The sequence below is a fragment of the Ursus americanus genome, chromosome 20 (genome assembly GCF_024610735.1).
Source record: "Ursus americanus isolate L20-20 chromosome 20, mUrsAme1.1.p, whole genome shotgun sequence".
Taxonomy (NCBI): Eukaryota; Metazoa; Chordata; class Mammalia; order Carnivora; family Ursidae; genus Ursus; species Ursus americanus.
Genome location: NC_142146.1, coordinates 49,568,000 through 49,595,215, shown reverse-complemented (window position 1 = coordinate 49,595,215; position 27,216 = coordinate 49,568,000). Strand labels below are relative to the sequence as shown.

Genomic DNA, 27,216 nt, shown 5'->3' with positions numbered 1-27,216 from the left:
CTCCCCCGTGGCTGTGCTCTTACTCACCGCAGGATGGCTGCTGGAGTCTGCCTTACATTAATTTGATTGAATAATTGACCCGTTAACATGTAAGAGAAGCATCTGGAAGAAGAGACGGGGGAGGTGGGGATAAGAGTGTTACTTACACTCCCTCTTCCTCGGTCTTAGCTGCACTTCACTTAAGGCAGATCTCCTTAGTTATAACAGCGTAATAGTGCTATTTTCTTAGCATGGTAAGAGAAGGTGACATAAGACGGGCGGTTCGCGATTTTCTTTAAGGTGTGGTTCTGACACTTTTTTTTTACTTTAGTGCAAGCTGTAAACGGTTCCCACCTCTCTGCTCTCTCACTTCCAACTTCGTTTCTCCAAACTCCTTTATCCTACAACCAACGAGGCTCTTGGGAACACAGCCCAAAACTGAGTATCAAGGAGCCGTCCCTGGGTTTGGGAAGCTTTGAAACCTACGGGGGAGAAAAGAAGACTATTCTCTGGCTTTTGCCTGCCAGAGAGCCTCGCAAGGGCGCGTGGGTCCCGGGGTCCTACCCCTGGAGGGCTGGGGCCCTTGGAGGCGGTGGGAGCTCCAGTCCACTCTCTCCAGCTCCAGTTCCTGATTTCCTCGGGAGCTGCGGGGCTGGGAGGGAGGGGGCTCCTGTGCGAGCGTAAGGATTTGAATGAGAAAGCAGGTTGTGGCGGCGGCGCCCCGCTCTTCCCTGCGCGTCTTGGGGGCTTCAGCTGGCTGTGAGGGAGAAGTGCGCTTCTGGGGGGCTTTTCTGTCCCTCGACAGGGTTTTCGACTTGAGAGTCACGGGGGCCCACAACTCATCACCCCAGCACTTTGGAGGTTGCTCCTGTGCCAAGGACTCCCAGGAATCCTTCAACTGCTGAACGCTCAAAGTTGAGCAGGTCAGTGCTTTGGGGGGAACTAGGCGGAACAAGAGGACTGGTAGACCAGACCAGGTGTGCAGAAGAGCAGGTGGCCCGAGTTCCTCTCTCCAGTCCCGGTCGGGACGCGCTCTTTAGGACTGTGTGAGTATTGTTGTGCGTGGGAATCCCCCAGACCCCCTGCGCGGAGAACCGGACCCCCGCTGGTCTTGTGGTGGGGGGGCGTCTCGTCATTCAGAAGATGTGGGTAGCGTGTGCCTGCACCAGAATTGAATTCTCGAGTCGCCCGTGGTGGTGAGTGGGGTTTCGCCTGTTGGAGGGTGAAGCTTTGCTGCGGGATGCTTCACCCACACGCGGGGTCCCAGGAACCCGTCTCTGACCTCCCGACAGCTCCGAGAGAGCAGGTCCACGTTTCCCAGCAAGGGGAGTGCGGTGTCCATTACACTTGGGGAGTCTCACGGCTCTTCCTGCGCTCAGTGACCCCACTCAGGACCTTCTCCGGGAAGACCGGGTACGCTCAGCGCCAGGAGGATTTACTCCATTACCCTTTCCTGGAATAAACGAGAGCACCAGAGCGACGCAGCGCGGGGCGGTGGGGGCAAGTCCCGGCCGCGCGGCGTCGCTCCCTGCGCCTGCGCGGGGTTCCCATGGCGACGGCGCCGCGAGTCCGAGATGCCACCCGGCTCGCCCCTAAGCCCAGTCCCCTGTTGAGCGTTGCGGGCCCCCTCTCTCCTCCTCCTTTTCTTTGTTGTTTGTAACTCGGGATGAGTTTATGATCTCATTTTTACGTTAGCAGTTCAGCATTAAAACAATAACCAACTAAACAAATAGAAGATTGTCCCCAACCCCCTCCCCCCCCCCCCCCCGCCCTTTCGCCTTACCATTTTGATCTTCTTAGACGGCAGAAAATGGTGAGAAATTGCTTATTTGGGCAGTAACTGAGACTTTACCCCCACTGAATAAAATATATGTCCTTGGAGGTGAGATATTTTAAAAAACATTCAGTCAGGTGCTTGCTCTTGAGCAATGAGGTTACAGACTTGTGCCTCCTTTATGCAAGTGGTGAGTGGGATGTGTGCAAACCCGAGCACCTGAGTCCTCCTTATGGCCTGTTTATGAAAAGAGATGAGCTCCCAAATGGACCAAAGTAAGTGCCAGTGAAAAGAAACAAAGGCTTTCCCAGAACGGGTGATTGTTTTTCCAGTTGCCCCTCAGTTTTGGTCACTTCTGGGGTTAATCTTCTGCAGGGAATGTTTCAAGAAGCCTTGACGGGAACCAGTCAGATTTCTCAAGCCTCCTGGTACACGTGTCATTTTCCTTTTCTTGAAATTGTGAGCCTTGACAGCTCTGTCCCTTTTAAGAAATCCCATTTGTTTACACTCAGGTTAGCGTTTGGCAAGGGTACACATCTTAAGGGTTATGTAGAAGGAGCTGCATCTTGTGCTCATTTTTCTAAGGCTGCATCAGTATTCGACAGCAGGATTAATATGCCTAGGTGCTATTAGATAAACAGTGGTTAATATCAACATAACTAATAAAGTGTAAAATGGAGTTACTCTTTCTGGAATTAAGTGTGGTGTAAAAATACCTTGGATGAAATACGGGGGCTACTGTCTTGCTGTACCCTACTTTCAAACAATTTGCCTTCAAGAATGGCACATGTTTATGAGTGGTAGAAGTTTTCAGACAATAACCTTCCACCATCACGCAAATGAAGTCAACGTAATATTACTTTTCAAATGATTAGCAAATAACATGCTGTTAAAGTTATCTCTGCCATCCCGTTCACTATAAATGCCTAAACATGATGCAATCCATCTAGTTCAAGTGTTAAAAAATGTCCAATTGAGTTTTTTCCCCTTTTCTCATAATTAAAAAAATAAAAAAAACTCTTAATTTTCAGGTTCAGATACTTTGTGACCCTATTTGGCAGTTTGTAACTGGCTCCAATTCCCTAATTCTCAGTGACATGTGTTTCTGCTGGTTCCAGGAGGTAAACTGCAGTTTAGCAGATCACGGGATAATGAGATTGCGAGTGCTTGGGGGGAAGGCTGGGGAAAGGCGATGGGAAGGAGACAAAGGGAGGGAAGGTTGATGGGCAGAGCCAGGATTTATAGCTGCACCAGATTCTGCATAAAAGCTGTGAACGTCCTTGCTTCTGTCTTCAAGATACATTTTCTTACATCGTCAGTATCAATTAAACTTATTTTTAGGATCAGTCTTCTAAATAATTAGGATAGAATTATAAAAATAGAATATTATAATGGTGCTTTATGTTAGTATGCCATAATGTAATATACTGGGAAAACTCTTAGTTAAATGTTTTCTATGTAATTTATTCATTTAGTCCACAAACATTTATTGAAAACTATATATAAGGCAGGATAAACCAATCCAGAGTCCTGCCTTCAATAAACTTAGAGTTGAATTCTGAAATAATTCTAATGCTGTTTCAGGTTTTCAGAGTAGATACTTACAGTACCCCTAAGGAGAACAGTTGATTTAGTGTTGAGCAATCATACATCTAGATTCAGAAACAAATGCTTAAACTTTGATTTAAAAAATATCCTGAACAATGTTTTTGAGTATTTTAGATAAAAAATATAGACAGTAAGAAGCATGTGTGCGCCTTTTTTTTTCTTTTCTTTTCTTTTCTTTTTTTTTTTTTAACATTTTTGTGGTATAGACTGGGCCCAACAACTTGCTGTCTTCACAACTGCAGCACTGAGTTTGGGAGGAACAGAAAGCCCTGTAATTCTCAGGTTTCTTAGATGAAGATAAGGTGAGTGATTCAGTAGCTTTGTTCTGGCTCCCTGTTTCGTGACATCATAAACCTCCCGCAGCTCCCTTCTAAGAACAGTGTCGGTCTGCACGCATGAGGGATCATGACTATTATTTCCCTGGGGGAAAAAAAAGAGAGATGTAAAATTATGATAGAAGGATGAAAGGAATACGGTAGGGCATTTGTACATTGTAACTTTTGAGTTGGCATAATTCTAGGCATTTTTAGTGAGTTTAGACTCTTCTGAAATCCGTAAGAGCTCTGACACCTCCCCTGGCATAATATTGACCAAGGTTGACAACATCTTCCCGTTTCGTAGAACACAGAATGTTAGGGAGGCAGGAGTCCCCTTTTTTCCCACCACCTCACGGGTTTAACAACAATTATCAGCTCAGAGAATGTTGCTGAAGAGCATCCCCTTTTGGTTATTGCTCTTTGTCTAGGAAAATCAGACTCAGCTGCGAAGTGTGGACCAAGTGGTGCAGAACTCATTACTTTGAACAATGCCTCCTCGGCCTGGGAAGCATGTTTTCTCTCCTCGCTCGTAGCGGCTTATTCCAGGCTGGCGTTGCTCACAAGGAAAATCATTTAGACACAGCTCAGTGGACACTCACTCACATCTCTTTGACACCCGTGACCATTTTTGTTTAAGGAGAAATCGAGGACTGCTGTGGTAGGGTGTGCCGAATCAGAAGTGCATTTTAAGAAGCCCGTGAAGAAGTTTACACAGCTTTGTCTTATTATCATCAGGGTCTCTGTCTCCTGTGCTTCAAAGCAGAAGAGGACAGGATGGGTGCAGAGGGGACAACGCAGAGAACTTTTATAGCAAAGTTAAGAACATTCTCACCAACTGCATTTTGGATGCACTAAGCTAAGCACCTGTGCCTCATTATAGTCATAAAATTACAGAGCCTCGTTTCTGATTTCTAACAATCCTGCTGTTGCCGGGAAGTCAAGGACAGACTCCTGTGAAATCCTTGCTCTACACTTGAAATTACTATAGCTGTAGAGATAAAATGGTCAACAGCGATGTCATATGACTTAACCTACTTTCATTGAGTGGAATTGGTAGTGGGCACCTTCGGAGTATATATTTGGTTATATATATGTGTGTATCTTTTACAAATACATGGTTTGCATGTATGCAAAAGAGCCTTTTTTCACTTAGGATCTATTTTGGCCTGAGGAATTCTGGCATCAATATGATCTAATATAATGGGGAACAGTTTTTCTGGTTTTTTATTTAGTAAATATCTTAAGGAGTTCTGGAAGAAAAGGAGAAAATGAACATTAATATGTTCTAACCACATGCCTAGACATTTACTGTATGTTTCTCTCTCTTTTTTAAAATTTTATTTATTTGTCAGGGAGAGAGAGAGTGCACACAAACGGGGGAGTGGCAGGCAGAGGGAGAGGGAGAAGCAGTCTCCGCCCTGAGCAGGGAGCCCGACGTGGGACTTGATCCCAGTACCCTGGGATCATGACCTGAGCCAAAGGCGGACGCTTAACCGACTGAGCCACCCAGGCGCCTCTGTATGTCTCTTTAAAGCCCACAATAATCAAGAGGCAGGAATTATCTCATGTCACTGACGAGGCTCACAGAAGTTTGTTTCTTAGCCCAGGATCTAAGCCATCACGGAACAGACTTGGAGTTTGAGGTCTCTCTGTCTGTATGCGCTGTATCGTGTTTCCACTCAGGAAACAAAGACTCAATTTACAAAAAATACGGAGCTAGTTTTCTTTTCAGATTCACAATTCTATCCAAAGCACAGATAGCTAGAAATGTTTCTGATCAGCTTTTTGGTGAGCGGAGAAGCTGCATTTACTGTGTGGAGTTTAGAAGGTTATAAACTCAGGCCTGGTTCCAGAAAAACAGTCAAGACTTTGTTTATAAACTGTGTTGGCTATTTGTTTAGAAGTGGGTGGTGTTTAGGTTCTCTTCTGCAGAGGCTTTTCCACATCAAAGTGGCCCACTTATTTATCACTTCTGGACTGTTGTCACATTGCGGTGGGTCTGAGAGGATTGATTTTAATGCGTGTTTCCTGGCATCCCAAGACTTAGATATTGGCTTTATTGTATATAACCTTTGTCCACCTATTTTCTTGCAATAGTATTCATAGACTTATTGCTGGAATGAACCAAAGGGTGTCTTCCTATAATGCTTTTCAAATTAGAGATCAGAATTATCTTGGAGAGTTGCTGAAAATTTCTAAACTTAAGCTGGAGTTTTGGTGTTCCTAACACAGCTTTGCTTTGTTGGGAATGAAACTGGATTGTAATGGGCTGGCTTCGGATTTGTAGTATTTTTTTTTTTAAAGATTTTATTTATTTATTTGACAGAGAGAGAGACAGCCAGCGAGAGGGAGAACACAAGCAGGGGGAGTGGGAGAGGAAGAAGCAGGCTCCCAGCGGCAGAGCCTGATACGGGGCTCGATCACAGAACGCTGGGATCATGCCCTGAGCCGAAGGCAGATGCTTGACTGGACCACCCAGGTGCCCCGGATTTGTAGTATTTTTGAGCTGGTTTATCCATGCAGAAACTAAAGCTTAGGAATGTCCACACTTACATGGCTGAGCTGGGACTTGAACCTTGACATTGCCAGCAGACATCTGGTCTAATGCTCTTAGTAGCAAACCATGCTTTAAAAGCACACCTGTCTCCTGGGCCTTCTTTACTCCCTGATGCTAGCGGGAAAGAGAAGCTTGAGGGTTTCAGAAAATGGATGCTGGACCCCACTTTGGAAATCACTCTCGGCTTCAGGTACCACACAGGACCCTGGAGGGCTCCCTGGGTTTCCCTCTTCTTCAGTCTCTGTGGCTTACCCTACTCGCAGCCTCTTTTCTGTGCGGCAGGCTCTTCTGTACTTCACAAGGGACTTACACACTTGTCCCGCCGTTCAGGTGTCAATGAATTATCAATTGCCACCAAGAGGCAGAAGGATCTAGTTTAGCGGGGCATATGTAGGTTACTGATTAACTGATCTGAAGCAATCCTGGTTTCTTTTCATCTGCCTTCACTTCCTTGTTGCTAGTCCACAAGAACCAAGCATTCAAATTCAGCTTCCTACTTCCCTCTTCTCTCCCTTTTCAATTTCATGGAAGACGCCTCTGGACCGTGGAACAGGTCTCCATGGGGTGTTAATGTTACCTCTGCAAAACGACCCTGGGTGGGAACTTTGAAGATCTATACAGTTTTTTTTCAGGAATCAGAATCTTGGACCAGAAATTCAGTGAGTTGATTTGTCGTGTAATTGTATGCAATTTAGTTCTCTAAATCTTTTTTTTTTTTATTCCAAACAACTCTTTCTTAACTTTGAGTACTATGGGAGATAGTGAAAAGAAACTTATCTTTTTAAAAGAGATTTCTTTATAGAAAAGGGTAATGTGTTTATATAAAGAATTAAAATTATGTAAAGATCCCTTGACTTTTATTTCAGTTTAAAGACTTGGTTCTATACAACCATTTGTGTAAAAGAGAAGAAAAGGGAGGAAAAAAAGGGAGAGTTTCCTCGTATGCATATCGAATATCTCTGGAAGAATATATGAGAAACTAATAATGTCAGTTGCTGGGAGACAGATATGATGTAAACTATTATTGTACACTCTTTTGAATTTTGAAACTTAAACTTACTAAAAGTAAAAAAAAGAAAGAACACTTGGGTTTCAATAATAATGAAATAAATAAGTAATCACATCCTGACTCCCAAGTGGTAGAAGTAAGAGACTGGGAAGAAATTTTAAAGAAAAGCATTTTCTTACTATCTTTTTTTTTTAAATTAGCATACGGTGTTATATTAGCTTCAGGTGTATAATGTCGTAATTCAACGATTCTATACATTACTCGGTGCCCATGACAATGAGTGTGCTCTATATCCCCTTCACCTGTTTCACCCATCCCCCCACCTACCTCCCTTCTGGTAACCACTAGTTTATTCTCTTTACTTAAGAGTGTTTTTTAGTTTGCTTTTTTTTCTTTGTTGTTTGTTTTATTTTTTAAATTCTACATATGAGTGAAATCATATGGTATTTGTGTTTCTTTGACTTTTTTCACTTAGCATTATACCCTGTAGATCCATCCATGTTGTTGCAAATGGCAAGATTCATTCTTTTTTATGGCTGAGTAATATTCCATTGTATATATAGATACCACATCTTCTCTATCCATTCATCTCCTGATGGACACTTGGCTGCTTCCATAATTTGGCTATTGTAAATAATGCTGCAATAAACATAGGGGTACATATATATTTTCAAATTTGTGTGTTCATGTTCTTTGTGTAAATACCCAGTAGTGGAATTACTGGACCATATGGTAATTCTGTTTGTAATTTTTTGAGGAACTTCCATACTGTTTTCCACAGTGGCTATGCCAGTTTGTGTTTCCACCAGCAGTATACAAGAGTTCCTTTTTCTCTATACCCTTCTCAACACTTGTTTCTTATGTTTTTGATTTTAGCCATTCTGACAGGTGTGAGGTGGTATCTTGTGCTTTTGATTTGTATTCTTTCTTACTATCTTTTGAAGTTTCACCAAAGTTTACATTTAGTAATTTTTAAAAGCAGTTTTCCTTAAGCTCTTTTGGATTTCAGTAACAGGGCTGGGGAAGTTTTTTGATTTTTTTTTTTTTCTTGTCGTTTTCTTCCTTCTCATAAAACATCACCTATTGGCTACAGCCAGACTCAGTGGGCCAGTGGGACTCAGACGTGTCCCATTCTTGAGCAACTAAACCTATCTTCTGCTGGCACTGTGTTTATGGAGCAAAGGCTAGAACTCCACCCTCCACACTCTGCCCCATTATTTTCTCCCATAGAGAAATCCCTGCAATGTGATTGTTTTTTATTTTCCTGAGCAGTGTCTGAATGTGAATGTCAGAGGGATCCTTTCTTCTCAAATTGAAAAAGAAAAAAAAAAGCTTGTACACAAATGTTTTATTCTGAACCATAGCTTTTTTTGTTTGTTTGTTTTAAATGGGTTGTGAATTGGAAGTATTTTTCTGTTTACTGGGTAAGTCATTAAAATACAGTCTTGGAAGGGAATGAACACAACTGTATACAAACTTCTTTTTCACTTGTCAAAAGAGAGAAATGTGAAATCTATTATTTAGCGTCCAAGTTTCAGTCAAAAGCAAAAACTCAAATCAAGACCAGTTCTCAACACATTCTTCTTTTTTTTTTTTTTAAAGATTTTATTTATTTATTCGACAGAGATAGAGACAGCCAGCGAGAGAGGGAACACAAGCAGGGGGAGTGGGAGAGGAAGAAGCAGGCTCATAGCGGAGGAGCCTGATGTGGGGCTCGATCCCATAACGCCGGGATCACGCCCTGAGCCAAAGGCAGACGCCCAACCGCTGTGCCACCCAGGCGCCCCTCTCAACACATTCTTAAATTTCTCCTCTGAAATTTGGTGAAGTAAAAAATTATATATCTGCCTACAAAATTCTTCCTTTTTTTTTTTAAAGTTGACTATTTTTCTTTTCTTTTTCTTTTTTTTAAGTAGGCACCACGCCCAGCTGTGGAGCCCCAATACAGGGCTTGAACTCATGACCCTGAGATCAAGACCTGAACTGAGATCGAGTCAGACACCCAACCGACTGAGCCACCCAGGCACCCCCCCCAATTCTTCTTCTTTTTCTTTTTAAAGATTTTATCTATTTATTTGTTTTAGAGAGAGGGAGAGAGAGAGGGTGAGTGGGGGGAGGGGCAGAGAGAGAGAATCCCAAGTAGACTTCCCGTTGAGCCCAGAGCCCCTTGATCTCATGACCCTGGGATCATGATCTGAGCCAAAATCAAGAGTCGGCTGCCCAACCGACTGAGCCAACCAGGTGCCCCCCTCCCCCAAATTCTCTTTGCTATGTTACTTTTTATTTGTTAGAAAAGAATGACTGAATAGATCATATGTTCTCATGCTTAACAATTTAAAAAACTTAAAAGGGCATTTAATGAAAATTCTCTCTCACGTCTGTCCCTCAGCCAACCAGCTGTTTCTCTAATAACCAACAGTATTACTCATTTCTTGTGTATTTTTTTTCAAAACAACACATGTGTGTAATTATGTACGTAATATATATAGTAGTCCCTCTTGTCTGCAGTTTTGCTTTCCCCAGCTTCAGTAACTGGAAGCCGGAGATCTCCTGACTATTTGTCAGAAGGTCAGTCGCAGCCTAACGCTCCGTCACACTGCCCGCGTCACTCACCTCTCTTCACCTCCTCACGTAGGCATTAGTCATCTCACATCACCGCAGTATGAGACATTTCGAGAGAGAAACCACATGTATCACATACATAACTTTCATTACAGTGTATTGTCATACTTGTTACACTGTTATTGTTGTTAGTTTCTTACTATGCTTCATTTATATATTAAGCTTTATCCTAGGTATGTATAGGGAAAAAAACATTGTAGGTGTAGAGCTCACAGGAGGTATAGCCACCATTTTAGGCATCCACTGGGGGTCTTGGAACATCTCTTGTGTGGGTAAGAGGGGACCACTCTCTATGCAAATACATACGGATTCTTTTTTTCTCCTTTTAAAAATAATAGTGCACTAGTCACATGATTTTGCATTTCTTCTTGTAACAATGTAGTTTATCATTCTATATCAGCCTATAGAGCTTCTTAAGTCTTTTTTTTTAAAAAAGTTATTTCTTTAGAGCAGTTTTAGTCCATAGCAAAATTGAGGGGAAGGGACAGAGATTTCTCATGTACTCCCTGTCCCCACATGTGCACTCCCTCCCCCCTTATCAACATTCCCCACCAGAGTGGTACGTTTATCACAATTAATGAACCTACACTGACACATCATTATCACCTAAAGTTCATGGTTTACCTTATGATCCACTCTTGGTGATGGAAATTCTATGGGTTTGGACAAAGATACAATGACATGTACCTATCATTATGGTTTTGTACTGAATATTTTCATTATTGTAAAAATCCTGTGCTCTGCCTATTCATCTGGCCCCCACCCTTCAACTTCTGGCACCCAGGGATCTGATTTTTTCACTGTTTTGTCTTTTTCAGAATGTCATACGGTTGAAATCCTATAAAATGTAGCCTTTTCAGATTGGCATCTTTACTCAGTAATATGCATTTAAGGTTCCCCCACGTTTTTTCATGGCTTGACAGCTCATTTCATTTTAGCACCAAATAATATTCCATTGTCTGAATGTACCACAGTTCATTTACCCATTTACTTGCTGAAGGACATCTTGGTTGCTTCCAAGTTTTGGCATTTATGAGTACAGCTGCCATTCATAAGTGCAGGTGTTTCTGTGAACATAAGATTTTATTTATTTATTTGTCACAGAGAGAGAGAGAGAGCACAAGCAGGGGGAGCAGCAGGCAGAGGGAGAAGCAGACTCCCTGCTGAGCAAGGAGCCCAAAGCGGGTCTTGATCCCAGGACACTGGGATCATGATCTGAGCTGAAGGCAGATGCTTAACCAACTGAGCCACCCAAGCGTCCCTCTGTGAACATAAGTTTTTAACTCCTTTGAGTAAATAACAAGGAGCATTATTGCAGAATTGTATGGTAGGAGTATGTTCAGTTTTGTAAGAAACCACCAAAACTGTTCCAGAGTAGCTGTACCATATTACATCTCCACCGGCAATGAATGAGAGTTCCTGTGTTCCACATCCTTTTTTAAATTTATTTTTTAAAAGATTTTATTTATTTATTTGAGAGAGAAAGAGAGAGAGAGAGCACAAGCAGGCGGAGTAGCAGGCAGAAGGAGAAGGAGACACAGGGAGCCTGATGCAGGACTCGATCCCAGAACCCTGGGATCATGACTTGGGCTGAAGGCAGACGCTTAACTGACTGAGCCATCCAGGCTCCCCTGTGTTCCACATCCTTGCCAGCATTCGGTGTTGTCAGTGTTCTGGATTTTGGCCCCTCTAACAGTTATATAGTGGTATCTCATCATTATTTTAAATTTTCATTTCCTTGATGACATAGGGGGATCATCTTTTCATATGCCTATTAGCCATCTGTGTATCTTCTTTGGCTGGTGCCTGTTAAGATCTTTGGCCCATTTTTAATTGGATTATTTTCCTTGTGTTTCCATTTTTTTGTGTATTATGAGTAACACTCCTTTCTCAGTTGTGCCTTTACAAATATTTTCTCCCAGTCTGTGGCTTGTCTTATTCTCTTGTCACTGTGTTTCACAAGGCAGAAGCCTTTACTTTTAATGAAGTCCGGCTTACCAATTCATTGTTTCATGGATAGTGCTTTTGGTGTTGTATCTGAAACAGTGTTGCCACTCTCAAGGGCACCTGAGTGTTGTCCCGTGCTCTCTTCTAGGAGTTTTATAGTTTTGCAGTTTACATTTAGGTCTGTGATTCATTTCGAGTTAATTTTTGTGAAGGATGTAAGCTCTGTGTTTGGCTTCATTTTTTTGCATGTGGATATCCAGTTGTTCCAGCGCCATTTGTTGAAAAGACCGGTTTTGCTCCATGGTATTGCCTTTGTTCTTTGTCAAAGATCAGTTGATCTTTTTTTTTTTTTTTTTTTTTTCCTTAGTGAGCTCTATACCCAATGTGGGGCTTGGACGCATGACCCCGAGGTCAAGAGTCACATGCTCTACTGACTGAGCCAGCCAGGCACCCCGACCGGTTGGTTCTATTGACGCGGGTCTATTTCTGCACTGTCTATTCTTTTCCATTATGTATTTAGTTTTTGGCCAATACCAGACAGTCTTTCTTAATTGTTGTAGCTTGAGAGTATGTCTTGAAGTTGAATAGCGTCAGTTTTCCAGATTTGTTCTTTTTTAATATTGTGTTGGATCTTCTGGGTTCTTTAATTTTTTTTAATGGCTGCATATTTTCCACCAAATGGGTGTACTGAAATTTTTAAAAATATTTTATTTTTAAGTAATCTCTATACCCAACATGGGGCTTGAACTCACAACTCGGAGATAAAGAATCACATGCTCTATGGACTGAGCCAGCCAGGCGCCTCTGGATGTACTAAAATTTAACCAGATTAATGGATAATTAGGTTGCTTCTGATATTTTGAAAACAACGATGCAATGATTAACCTTAATATATACCATATTACACATGTCTAAATACAGCTATAAGATATATTTTTGGAAGTAGAATTGCTAAGTTAAAAGTATATACACTTGTAATTTTGATAAAATTGGCTTCCAGAGAATTTGTATTTTTTTTACTTCTATCAGAAATGTATTACAGTAACAATATCCACACTCTTATCAACACAGTTTGTCACCAAACTGTCGATTTTTGCTAATCTAATAGGTAAAAATAAACATCTTGTTATAGATGAAACTTGCTTTTCTTGTACTCACTAAGGAGTGAGCAGAGTGTCACAGCAAAAGGTGTCACTTCATTTTTTCCAGTAGAGATCAAAAGATCAACTTTGAAAAAGAAACAAATGAGTAATTTTTTGATCATCGCCTGGTAGAAGAACAGGGTCAGCACACTTAACTTTTCTTAGATAATATGCATTAATTGCCTTTCACACCTTCCTTTCAAATCTCAACATTTCCCTTATCTCCCTAGGGCTAGGAGAGTTCTTCTTCTTTTTTTTAAAAATATTTTATTTATTTATTTGTCAGACAGAGAGGGAGAGGGCAAGCAGGGGGAGCAACAGGCAGAGGGGAGAAGCAGGGTCCGCACTGAGCATGGACCCCGATGTGGGACTCAATCCCAGGACCCTGAGATCATGACCTGAGCTGAAGGCAGACGCTTAACCAACTGAGCCACCCAGGTGACCTGAGAGTTATTCTTTGACACCCGAAAACACCTCCTATCATACATGCTGGCAGGAGGGTATGAACATCGTATAGCTTGGCTGTGGCCCTGCTTGGTTCCAGTCCTTGGAATCGAAGCTAGCTTGAATTCCTTAGTATCCTTTGTGGCTGCATAGGTTCTTGTCTCCTAGCATTACTGAAGGAAAAGACGAAATCTTGGACATTCAGACTTCGATGGATTCTGATGCTGTTTGCTTGGATACTCAGGAGATCCCTGCTCTTCCTTGAATGGGGATGAGATTCTCATGGAAAAAGGGAAGATTCTGAGGGCAGCTGTGAACAAGACCCAGCCACTACAATATTGTATCCCCACTCCAGTTCCCATGATTTTAAAGTGAACATATTAGGTATTCAAGGGGAGGAAACTATGCAAGAGAATATAATAAATGAAAACATATAGGCCAGTGACAAATAACCAGGAGTTAGTTGCAATATCTTTAGTCTTTTTTTGTAGTAGTTTAAGAAAAAACCTCACCAAAATCCACGTGATAAATTTCATATAAGGAATTTATAATACCGGTTGGTTTTATTTTCCAATTTTTCTCATTGTTGTTTTCTATGACACCTTTCTTCAGATGACAACTTCAGACAAGTTGGTTGTTAGTTGGACCTAAAAAGAATGAAGAACCCACAGTTAATGTGAAGTTCAGTCATGTATTTAACTTGCAGTACCTTCACCAGTTTCCTATTTTTCCCAGAGCTGCTTTTTTTTTTCTTTTTAAAGATTTATTTATTGGGGTGCCTGGGTGGCTCAGCTGGTTGAGTGACTGACCCTTGATTTCAGCTCTGGTTGTGATCTCAGGGTTGTGGGATTCTTGCTCTCTCTTCTTCTCCCTCTGTCCCTCCCTGCTTGCATGTACTCTCTCTCTAAAAGAGAATACATAAGTAACAAAATAAAATGAAAAAGGATTTATTTATTTTAGAGAGAGAGAGAACATGCGTGCACATGTGTGTGGGGGGGAGGGGCAGAGGGAGAGAGAGAATACCCCCCCCCCCCCAGCTGAGCATGGAGCCCATCATTGGGTTTGTTCCCATGACCCTGAGATCGGGACTTGAGCCTAAATCAAGAGTCCTGGTGCTTAACCGCCTGAGCCACCCAGGCGCCCCTCCAGAGCTTCTTAAGAATTAAGACTTCAGCTCATGAAAAACAAAGCTGATTTTCCACAACTTAAAAATATTTGACTAGATTTCTATTTTTTAATGCTCTCTTGAGCTTGACAGTGCTTATGACCAACTCAGGTTTAATGACCCCATCTCCTTTTGTAACCATTGCTTTGAGGACTTTTTATATTTCCTTCTTATAATTTCTGATAAATCTGCATACAGCAGGAACTTTCTGTTGAGCAGTTAGAGGGTTCAACATCTCTGCTGCCTTTGGAGAAACTAAACTGTAACTTTATTACCATTATCTTAGGCTAAAATCTTTATAAAAATATTTCAGTATTGCCATTATCTTTCTAAAGAGAGGTCTTTCTCAGGGCTTACATTCTGAATAATTTATGTTTAAAGCATCCTTGGCGAAATGTTATTTTTACCAGTTTCCTTATATGTTCTTTGTTATATCACATTGCATTTAAACGGTGTACTAATAATGTATGTTAGTAATTTTTACCCTGATAACTGAGAGCAGTATTTTGGGCATCTACAGCTCCTTTCTACTAAGATGTCCTTCCCACCTAACCCTCCCTTCCCTTCTTCCCTCTTTTATTATTATTGTTATTACTATTATTATTATTATTATTATTATTATTATTATTAAGGTTATATTTTATTTATTTGTCAGAGAGAGAGAGAGAGAGCACAAGCAGGGGGAGCAGCAGGCAGAGGGAGAAGCAGGCTCCCGGCTGAGCCAGGAGCCTGATGCAGGACTCAATCCCAGGACCCCGGGATCAGGACGGGACCGGAAGGCAGATGTTTAACTGACTGAACCACCCAGGTGTTCCTTATTGTTTCTTTTTAAATTATTTTTTAAGTATGCTCTATGCCCAATGTGGGGCTTGGGCTCAAGACCCCCAAATCAGGAGTCACATACTCTACCAACTGAGCCCGCCACTCCCCCGTCCCTCCTCTTCCTTCTTTTAAACCTACTGATGCTTTGAGATCTGGCTCCAACCTCCCACCCTCCAGGCATTCCTTCCTCACTGCCTTGGTTTCTTTTTTTCAACTCCTGCAGTATGCTTCATTTGCCGTCTTTCATATATCCTGCCCTTTTCTGTGCAGGTTTTCTATCAATCTTTTTTGTTTCTATGTATGTCCTGTTTTCACATCTGGATTGTTAGTTTCTTTTCTTTTCTTTTAATTTTTAATTTAATTTTATTTTTAAGTAATCTCTACTGTCAACATGGGGCTCAAATTCAATATCCCCAAGATCAAGAGTTGCGTGCCCTACCAACTGAGCCAGCCAGGCTCCCCTGGATTGTTTGTTTGTTTGTTTGTTTGTTTCTTTCTTTCTTTCTTTCTTTCTTTCTTGATTTTATTTATTTATTTGACAGAGAGAGATAGCAAGAGAGGGAACACAAGCAGGGGGAGTGGGAGAGGGAGATGCAGGCTTCCCGTCGAGCAGAGAGCCCGATGCGGGTCTTGATCACAGGACCCTGCGACCATGACCAGAGCCAAAAGCAGACGCTTAACGACTAACCCACCCAGGTGCCCCTGGATTGTTAGTTTCTTGATGGCTGGTACTATGTTTAGGCATCAGTCCATCCCCTCAGTAACTATAGTGCCCATAGTAGGGTCCAGAGCATGCTTGTGGGTTATTTGATTCATAAATTGATTGGGGGGCAGTTTATAGCCTTTTGCACCTTAAAGACTTCTGGACTCCTATTTTTGGGCACTAAAAGGGGATGCACTTTGCTGCTTGCCTTGCTTTCTAGTTGGGAGGGAGAGGGGATGTTAGGGGATGTTGACTGGAGGTTTAATTGACCAGTGGAAGGTAGATCTCTTATTAGAGGTGCAATCATTCCTGGGTGGAAGGGGTAGGGAAAGCAGGCAAATATGAGACTCCAACACATTCCCTATGATAAGTAAGCTTCCTTCTTTCATTGTTGGGTACGGAAGTAGAAGAAGAGGGTAAGATGAACTCAGGAAAACTGGGAGATCTGCCCCTCTTTGGGGATGCCTTTTCTGAGACTGAATTTTGGGCATCCTTATATATGAAAGAATTGGGGGCAGAGCTATTCTGAAGTCCATTTTCAATATTTAAAAAGTTTGGAAATTTCTGGTTTAGAGACTATTAGTATGAATCAAGGCTTTTTGGATGTTAGACCTACACATAATAGAAGAAATTAGAATTGTAAAAAAAAAATCTGCTGTTAGAGTATCATCAGGAAAAGAGTCTTCAAACGTGATCAGAGGTGTTAATATTGGGCTAGATTGCAAGACTGATGGCTGCTGAGTATTGCAGTCTGGTTTCCAGTCATTCCTTTGGGTGTTGTTTTATCAATGTAGTCTTCATTTCTAATCAGCTTTTAAAATGCAGGAATATATAAAAAATGATGGAGAGGCGCCTGCGTGGCTCAGTTGGTTAAGCGTCTGCCTTGGGCTCCGGTCATGATCCCAGGATCCTAGGATTGAGCCCCAAGTCCAGCTCTCTGCTCAGGAGGGAGTCTGCTTCTCCCTCTACCTCTGCTGCTCCCCCTGCTTGTGCTTGTGCCCACCTGCATTCTCTCTCTCTCTCTTTCTCTCTGTCAAATAAATAAAGAAATCAAATCTTAAAAAAAAAAAAAAAAAGATGGAAATATGCCAGCCCTGACCTAAGCATAGGGAAGTGGAGAGGATTGAAAATAGGAAAGCCTAGATTTCATTAGTGATTCTGTCATACTTAGTTGTGAGTGCTATCTCCCTTTATCTTTCTGTCTTTCTGTCTCTTGCATTATTTACTGAGAAACAAAATTACATGGATCTTAAGATTGCAATCTTTGAAAAAAAAGAGTGTGATCTTTGGAGTTAGATTTTTTGAGTTTAAATCCCACTGTTGTCACTTGACTGCTGTGGACCTTAGGTAAATACTTAATACCTCTGTGCTTCTGTAAAATGGAGATAGTAAGTATACCTAGCCCTTAGGATCATTGTAAGGATTAAATAAAATAATACAAAATATTTACCACAATACCTGGCAAATAGGGAGTGTTAAAATATCAGCAGTTATTACAAAGTGACAGGCACCAAACTAACATGTTTTTGGCCTAGATCAAGTCCTGACTTGGCTATTAAACCCCAAGGATCTGTGGCTCTAAGTGTGAATTCCCAGGGTTGAATTCTCTTTCTAGCAATACAGTTTGCCAACACTCTGGCTGAAATAATTTAAAGATGCTGGATACAATGGAATGTTAAATGCAATGAACCAGTATGGAAGTAATGAATATTCAGGCCAAAAGCTAAGTGAAGGGGGATCTATTGCAATGAAGCTGGGTTTTTCCTGGAGGGCATTTGCCAAACCAGTTTATCTTGTACTTCTTTTTTCCTGGTCTTGAGGACAAAAGGGATAAGAGACTAGGTGAGACATCTGAGTGGGATCCTTTGGTTATACAGCTGGGACTTCAGAAGGCTTCTCCCTCAATATAAGGGAGAATTAGAATGAAAAACAAAACAAAACAAAACTCCTCTCTCTTTCAAACTGTTTAAGACTATAAGAAAAATCACCCATCAAAAACTGTGGTTCTGAACAAATGCTTGATATTTGGTCCTGAGAATTTGTGAAACTAAACCAGCTCTAATACAGATGTGTGTGTAGAATTACAATAATTAGATGGTCAGAAAACCCTCACAATGAACATTTGATTTAAGGGAGTTCCTACAGGGCGACTGGCTGGCTCAGTCCGTAGAGCATGTGACTCTTAATCTCAGGGTTGTGAGTTCAAGCCCCATGTTGGGCATGGAGCCTACTTAAAAGAAAGAAAAAAAAGAATTCCTCCATTGCAAGTGTTCCTGGTACTGTGCAAAAGCCAATTTCCACTTTTCTTTTGGAGGAATATATTTTTGTCCTGGACTTCAGAGAATCCCCATCAATAGAATTTGAACAAAAATAAGCATTTCAAAGTAAAAAAAAAAAATGACTAAAAACAGGATGTGAGCTGAAAAATAAGAAACTGTAAAGATGAACCAACCTATTTGAAAAACAACCATACAGAGCTTGAAAAAATAAAGACAGAATAATTGAAAATCAGAACTCAGTGAATGGATTTAACAATTGGTTAATCCAAGCTGAGTAGGAAAATAGTTAACTGAATGATCCAGCTGAAGAAAATTTCCAGTGGCAACACATAGAAGCAAAATGATGGGGGCGCCTGGGTGGCGCAGCGGTTAAGCGTCTGCCTTCGGCTCAGGGCGTGATCCTGGCGTTATGGGATCGAGCCCCACATCAGGCTCCTCTGCTGTGAGCCTGCTTCTTCCTCTCCCACTCCCCCTGCTTGTGTTCCCTCTCTCGCTGGCTGTCTCTCTCTGTCGAATAAATAAATAAAATCTTTAAAAAAAAAAAAAAAAGAAGCAAAATGATGAAACACCCAAAAGACAGGTTAATCAATGTGGAAGTTGGAGAATTCAGATCCCGCATAAGTTTATAGTTTCAGAAAGAAAAGAGAGAAAACAAGAGGAGGCAACATTTAAAAGATAATGCCTGAGAATTTTCAAGGACCAAAAAAAAAAAAAATCACTGTCCATAATTCGTGAGGTCACATGAATCCCAATCATGAGTAAAAAGACTTCCACACATAGATAAAATATGATTAAATTATAGAACACAAAAGACAGAGAAGATCTTAAGCAAGGTCAGAAAGGAGAAGCAGTGTTTCTTTGAAGACGTGGTAAATTATCCTGATAATGCAATAACAGAAGATAGAAGAAAATAAAATATTATCTTTCTTGTATTGACAGAAATTAACTGTCAGTTTAGAATTTTATTTCCATTAAAGGTATCTTTAAAAAATGAGAGCAGAGACTTTGCAGACCTCACAAAAACCTAGAGTTTGTTCTAGCAGATTGTCACTGAAAGGGTGTACTTCAGGCAGAGGAAAATTATTCCCAGATGTATGGTCTCAGAAACAAAAAGCGATGAAGAGCAAAGAAAAGGAAAAATTTGTAAGTTAAAGCACATACCGATTGGATAAAACAATAGTGTCTTCAGCGGGAACTAGATAAAATAAATGACAGAAGTTGGAGAACTTAAAGGAATTAATATCTTATAAAGTTCCTGCGTTGTTCGGGAGGAAGTTAAAGATACTGGTTCAATTTAGATTTTGGTTAGTGAAGTGTGCATGGTGAAATTTCTGTAGCAACCACTAAAAAGGACTGAACAACCTCCTAGCTAATGGGGAAAATAGACACGAGGAAAATAAACCTTGAGGTCAAAAAAGCTGAGAAAAGAAATATAGAATAAGACAAATAGCAAGTACAAAACAAGATATAGAAATAAATAACACATGTATCAGTAATTATAATCCGAAGGAATCAAAGATTGTTACACTGGATGAAAAATGAATTCAGTTATTTGCTGATTATAGAAGATATGTCTGAAACATAAGGATATAGAGAAGTTAAAAGTAAAAGAATAGGGGCGCCTGGGTGGCACAGTGGTTAAGCGTCTGCCTTCCACTCAGGGCGTGATCCCGGTGATCTGGGATCGAGCCCCACATCAGGCTCTTCCGCTAGGAGCCTGCTTCTTCCTCTCCCACTCCCCCTGCTTGTGTTCCTTCTCTCGCTGGCTGTCTCTATCTCTGTCAAATAAATAAAATCTTAAAAAAAATAAAAGTAAAAGAATAGAGAAAGGCAAATGAATGATTAAAAACCAAAAGACAGCCTGCCTTATTGACATTGGGCAAAATAGACCTTAAATGCTGAAAGAGCATTTTTAGAAACAAAACTGGTCATATTGGTTAAAAGTTTCAACTCATCAGAATGATGAACTTTTAAAAATTTTATTTTAATTTGTATAGTTAGCATGCAGTGTTAAGTTAGTTTCAGGTGTAAAATATGGTGATTCAACAATTTCATATATTAGTTCTATCATGATAAGTATACTCTTAATTCCTACCACCTATTTCACCCATCCCCCACCCACCTCCCCTCTGGTAACCATCACTTTGTTTTCTGTAGTTGAGTCTGTTTCTTGGTTTGTCTTGGTTTGTCTCTTTTTTCCCCTTTGTTTGTTTTTGTTTCTTAAATTCCACATATGAGTGAAATTATGTATGTCTTTTCTGACTTACTCCATTCAGCACAGAATGAAACACTTGTATGCTCAATATAAAGCAAAAATTGAGAAGACTATAATGAGACACATATACACTTGACCCTCGAACAACACAGGTTTCAACTACACAGGTCCGCTATACATGGATTTTTTTCAATAAGTGCAGTATTGTAAATCTATTTTCTTTTATGATTTTATTAACATATTGTTTTCTGTAGCTTACTTTATTATAAGAATGTAGTATAGAATACATATAATATATGGAATATGTATTCAGCGACTGTTTATGTTATCCATAAGGTCAGCAGCAGGCTGTTAGTTTTTGGGAGAGTCAAAAGTTATATGTGGATTTTCAACTGTGTGGGGTGTTGGCATCCTTAATCCCCACATTACTCAGGGATCAACTGTATTACTAGTGAGAGTTTAATGTATTTCCTCAGTGCTTGATAAAGTGGGAAAAAGTTCAGTGATCATATGCAAGATTTGAGCAGTATAGTTGGAATAAGTTTGAGCCGATAGACATGAAGATCACTGTATCTCAAAACTGCAGAATGTGCATTTTTTGAAACACACATAGAACATTTATTAAAAATGACTTCATACTTTGTTACCAGGCAAGTCTTAACAATTATTAAATAATTGGTATCATATAGACCAGATCTGTGACCACAATGCAATTAAGCTAGAAACTGATAAAAATATAATGATGAATAATCATAGAAATACTTCAAAATGACCTTTGCATCAAAGAAGGAATCGTAATGTAAATCAAAGTTTTTTAACTGGAAGATAAGAAAAATACTATAGGTCAAAATTTGGGGAAAGCAGCTAAAGCATGTGTAAATGCTTATATTAGAAAAGAAAACCTGAACATTAGCTAAATGTTGAAGTTAGAAAGTTCAAAAAAGGTGCAAAAGAGATTCAAAGAAAATAGAAAAGCATAGTAGTAATAATTTAATGTTATTCATTAGAGAGGATCTATAATGACAAATTTTGGCTCTTTGTAAAAGCCAGTCATGTTTATAAACATATGGTGAGATTGACTTAAATAGAAGAAGAGAACAGTATAAAAAAACAGTATTAGGAGTGGAAAAGCAGATGTTTTAGATACTAAAAAGACTGTATTATGAACTAATTTATGCTAAAACATTTGAAAGCTTAGAGGAAATTAATAAATTACTGGACAAATATGACTTACCAAAACTAAATTTGGAAAAATAGAAAGGCTAAATAACTCTAGAATTTTTAAATAAAATAAACCAGTAGCCAAATATTTCTCAGGTCTAGGCTGAGATGGGTTTATGAGCAAGTTCTACCAAACATTCAAGAAAAAGATAATCAAACTCGCATAACTCCTTCTACGGAATAGAAATGCATGTTATAAAGCTGTAATAACCTCAATATAAAAAGTTGTCGAGAACAATATGAGGAATGGAAATTGTAGGCCAACCTTAGGAACATACATGTAAAAATCATAAAACATGAGCAAGCCAAATCATCGGTGTATTAAAAAGACAATACATTGTGAACAAATTGGATTCATCCTGGAATTGCAGGGTTGGTTGAACATTAGAAAACTAACCATATTAACAGATTCGGGGCGCCTGGGTGGCACAGCGGTTAAGCGTCTGCCTTCGGCTCAGGGCGTGATCCCGGCGTTCTGGGATCGAGCCCCACATCAGGCTCCTCCGCTATGAGCCTGCTTCTTCCTCTCCCACTCCCCCTGCTTGTGTTCCCTCTCTCGCTGGCTGTCTCTCTCTCTGTCGAGTGAATAAATAAAATCTTTAAAAAAAAAAAAAAAGAGAACTAACCATATTAACAGATTAATGGTGAAAGATCATATCACATGCAGAGAAAGTGTGTTAAAATGTTTAATGTCCTGTAAAAAACTGTTCAAGAAATTGAAATAGAAGGGAGCTTTACTTAATATGACAAAGAATATTTACAAATAACCTCCAACAAACATCCCTGTTATGGTGAAACATTGAAGGATTTTGTTTCTTGTTAAGATCAGGATCCATTTTTTTAAAGATTTATTAATTTTTTAGATTTTATTTATTAATTTGAGAGGGGGCGGGGAGAGGGACAAGCAGATTTGGCTCTGAGCATGGAACCCAACACAGGGCTTGATCCCACGACCCTGAGATCATGACCTGAGCCAAAATCAAGAGTCAGAGGCCTAACTGAGTGAGCCACCCGGATGCCCCAGGATCCATTATTCTATGCAATATTGTTTTTCATAATCAGTGTTTTATATCCTGTTTTTTTTTTCATACAGCATTATGTCGTGAGCATTTTTCTACACTCATTTACTAAGTCTTTTTTTTTTTTTTTAAGATTTTATTTATTTATTTGACAGAGATAGAGACAGCCAGCGAGAGAGGGAACACAAGCAGGGGGAGTGGGAGAGGAGGAAGCAGGCTCATAGTGGAGGAGCCTGATGTGGGGCTCGATCCCATAACGCCGGGATCACGCCCTGAGCTGAAGGCAGACGCTTAACTGCTGTGCCACCCAGGCGCCCCATTTACTAAGTCTTTGCAGACACAGTTGTTGCTATTTACGTGACTGTCAATGCTAACCCGGTAGTTGGATATTTAGAGTTCTGATTTGTGTGTGTGTCATAGAAAATGATACAGTGAACATTTTGATGTTTACATTTTGGTGTGTATCTTTAATTATTCTTTTTTCTGATGAATTTCCAGAAGACCGATTACTGAACCAAAAGGTAGGGACTGTGTTAAGTGCTGGATACATATTATATTTTAAACCAGTCTTTTCAAATGAAGCATCCGTGTGTCTTTGGAGGGTGGACTGTATCTCACTGCTCAACCAGCTCAGAGCATATTCAGCTGCTGATTGTCATAAAGAAAAAAACACACCAGGAACTTAGGGTTTAGTGGTGTCCCCTGTGAGCCTTAAAAAAATGAACAAAGTACCCTTTTATTTCTTTCCCTTTGTGTACATAGCTGGGAGGGGGCTAGCTATGGAATTCAGCTGTTTGTAGAGCCCTTTAACAACCAGTTTGGCAGTGCTGGGAAACCTGTGGGGAGTGGGGGAGGGAGCTTGTGACAGGGGGTGAGGGGATGGATACAGGACAGTGACCTGCAGCTGAGAAGTGGAGTGGGGCCCCTCTGACCAGGGCCCTCCATGCCTTACCCAGGCAGGGTTCTGAACTGCTTTCAAAGCTGGCAGTTTGGGTCTGGTGCAAAGGAAGAGGAACTGTGGTCCTTCCTACCCCATCCCTGCACTGTGTATAATATTCTTCACTTAAAATTAGTGGAGAAATGCAAGACTACCGGCCTTCTCTGAAATCTTAGCTTTTAACTGGTTTTGGTTTGAATTTTCAACTTCTAGGGATACCTGGGTACAGGCATTCCCAAATGCGTTGTTAAAAGCTGTGAGATGCAAAATGCAGTTTTGGGAACTTCTCCCCTATGCCTTCCTGTTTTTTGTTTGTTTGTTTTGTTTCTGCTTTTGTTTTTTAAGGTTTATTTATTTATTTTCGAGGGGGAAGGGGCAGAAGGAGAGAGAGAATCTCAAGCAGACCCCCTGCCGTGCGCAGAGCCCCACACGGGGCTCTGCGCTCGATCTCACAACCCTGAGACAGAGCCCCACTTGATCACGACCTGAGCCGAAATCAAGAGCTGGACACTTAACCGACTGAGCCACCGAGGCGCCCCTATGCCTTCCTTTTTCTAAGCATTTATTATTTTATGAACATTACTGTCAGAGCCTACTCATTATGCCTCTTATCTCCCAGCAAGCTTAAAGAAATCAGTACTTCTCCATATAAGTTCAATGCTATACTGCTAATGGGAATTAACTGTGCTTTCTCGGGGCTATTTTAATTCATAATTAAAGACGAAGGGATTGGGATATTAGGGAGGGGGGGCCCATAATCCTTATTAATAGCGTGTGGAATATTAAAGGGCAGAAGCTCTGAGAGAGCATCGCATTCGCCACCACCCCTTTTCTGTTACACAGATGAGGCAGCTGAAGTACGGGGCAGTGAAGAGATTTCCCTGACAGTTTCGTTAGAGGTAGGAGTGGTTTGCACCTCTAGCCTCTTAACTTCTAGTCAGGCATTTTCCCATTGCCCTTTGATGCTTTCCTACATCCTGTGAACTAGTTATTCCTTTTCCAACCACAGGGTGAGTTTGTGCATTATGGTTTCATTTCTGGCTAGATAGCCTTCTTCCCTGCTGTTAGTGATTTGGAGAATACACGGGTCTCGCAGTTTTCACAATGCTGGCTGGCTAGTAAACTTGGCCTTGGTGTTTCTGAACTTGGTCCAAGTAGCTCGCTCAAATTTCATTGCAAAGAAACCTCCCACCATTTGATAATCAGAGGACTGACACTTCACTCTGATCCCTTGCAATCTGTCTACTTCAAAGGCTCCTGGCTGGAGGAACAAGGTATTCAGGTTTTTGAAGTAATATTTCATTTAAGCCTCTCCTCCTGCCTCCTGTCCTTCATTGATTGGCTCCTAGTGGAGTTGAATTGAAGGGTTGGGGTGGGAAGAGTAAGTCTTGGCTCTCGCGAGTAACACAGTTCTAGGCGCCTTCCACTGGGAAGCAGAATGTCCGGGAAGGAGCACTGCTGCACAGAGTATAGCCTTGGTCTGCAGACAGTGGATTTGGAGTCAGAAGACATGGGTTTGCAACCTGTTGTTTCCTATTAACCTCTTTGAACTCATGCTTAATAATCAATGACTCATAGGGCTATTGTAAGTGCCAGTCTTTTCTTTTTATTATTCAAATATTTTATTTATTTTAGAGAGGGAGAGAGTGTGCAAGCAGGGGAGGGGGAGGGAGAGGTAGAGAGGATGTCTAGTGGACTCTGCACCGAGAGCAGAGCCTGCCACGGGGCTCCATCCCAGGACCCTGAGATCATGACCCAAGCTGAAACCAAGAGTTGGAAGATTAACCGACTGAGCCACCCAGGCGCCCCAATAAGTGTCAGTTTTTTAAAAAGGCAAGATATAAATTGAAATGTTATATAAACCATAAAGTGATTTGCAAATAATATATTACGAAGAGAGAATGGGAGGAAGGAGAGTGGGGGTGGCAGTTTTTATGAAAGAGGGGTGCCAAAGGAGAATGGGCTGTGGTGGTGGCAGTTGCAGTAGGGAAAGAGGTAGAGGTAGTGCTCAGCACATAGCAGGCAAATCCCTCTACCTAAGGGAGAAAAAAAAGCAACAACATGGACAGATCTAGAGAGTGTAATGCTAAGCGATATAAGCCAGTCAGAGAAAGACAAATACTGTATGATTTCACTCACATGTGGAATTTAAGAAACAAAACAAAAAAGATCAAAGAATAAAAGAGACAAACAAACAAACAAACAAAACCCCAGACTCTTAACTATAGAGAATAAATGGGTTTACCAGAGGGGAGGTGGGTAGGGGCATGGGGGAAATAGGTGAGGGGCATTAAGAGTACATGTCTCATGATGAGCATTGAGTAATATATGGAATTGTTGAGTCACCATATTGTACACCCATAACTAATACTGCATGTTAACTCTATTGGAATTAAAAAAAATTAAAAATTATGTATGTGTATGAATATATAATCTCTCCATTCCGCACAGTTCTTTTAAAGATTTTCCTATTTTTGATTCCTTTAGCACAGTGTTAGAACGCTGACTTCCATATATGAACTTGAGCAGTTATCTTTTTTTTTTTAAGATTTTATTTATTTATTTGACAGAGAGAGCACACAAGTAGGGGGAACGGCAGGCAGAGGGAGAGGGAGAAGTAGGCTCCGTGCTGAGCCGGGAGCCTGATGCGGGATTCGATCCCAGGACCCTTCGGATTATGACCCGAGCTGAAGGCAGACCCTTAACTGACTGAGCCACTCAGGCGCCCTGAATAGTTATCTTCTATTAAGCCATTCAAGTGACTTGAATAGATTTGTAGTGTTTCATAAAATTCATGTTAAAGCGGTGATATAGATTTGCCTCACATTAAAAAACCCCTAAGGGAATTCTAAAGCTGAGGAGAAAGTTTCAGGTTTTGCTCTGCTTCCTACACCTTCAAGGGGTGTGAGGGAAGCCTTTGCTACCAGAACGAAGGACTTGAATGCAGTAGATCTCTAAGGAAATCTCAAGAAAATACAGAATTACATTTTGAAACTCAGGACTAGTTAAAAACACTTGCCCCCGGTCGCCCCTGAGTCAGTTGTTAGAGACGCGACTAGCATAGACCGCTCACGACTGCCAGGTGGGTTCTCTTTCCCTTTTGCTTTGCTGGCAGATTTCACCGGTCAGGACTCTGGTTGCAAGTGATGGAAAGCTCGGCTCCCTGTGGCTTCAACGACGCTAACTACAGCAGGGAGTGCACGAGCTCATTTAACTAAAAAGAGCCAAGATCCATGTGGCTCCAGGTGTCCGTCAATGGTATCAGTAGGACTTCCTTTCTTTCCATTCCTCCGGGTTGGATCCCGACTCACAACGATCCTCCCCTTGTCCTGACAGCATGGTTGCCAGGAACTTTAGGTTTCGAGGCCTCACAACTTCGAGTCCGACAGAAAAGTGTCTTTTTCCCGACAGTTCAAACGGAAACCTGCGCCTGACTCTCCGTGCTCGGAAAGGGGG

At 41.1% G+C, this 27,216-nt stretch overlaps 1 protein-coding gene across 7 annotated transcripts in view; it reads left to right on the top strand.

Moving 5' to 3' along the window:
* Positions 1 to 636: 636 nt before the first annotated feature.
* PLCH1 (phospholipase C eta 1) overlaps positions 637 to 27,216 on the top strand; it is a 206,501-nt gene continuing 179,921 nt past the window's right edge. For 3 of the 7 annotated variants that reach the window (XM_045812169.2, XM_045812163.2, XM_045812156.2), the window contains exon 1: positions 638 to 1,025. The gene's annotated coding sequence lies outside the window, so the exon portion shown is untranslated. Of the gene's footprint in view, positions 1,026 to 1,743; positions 6,895 to 27,216 lie in introns of those variants that run through there. The other 4 variants (XM_045812148.2, XM_087870300.1, XM_045812139.2 and 1 more) reach the window with 3 other exon arrangements.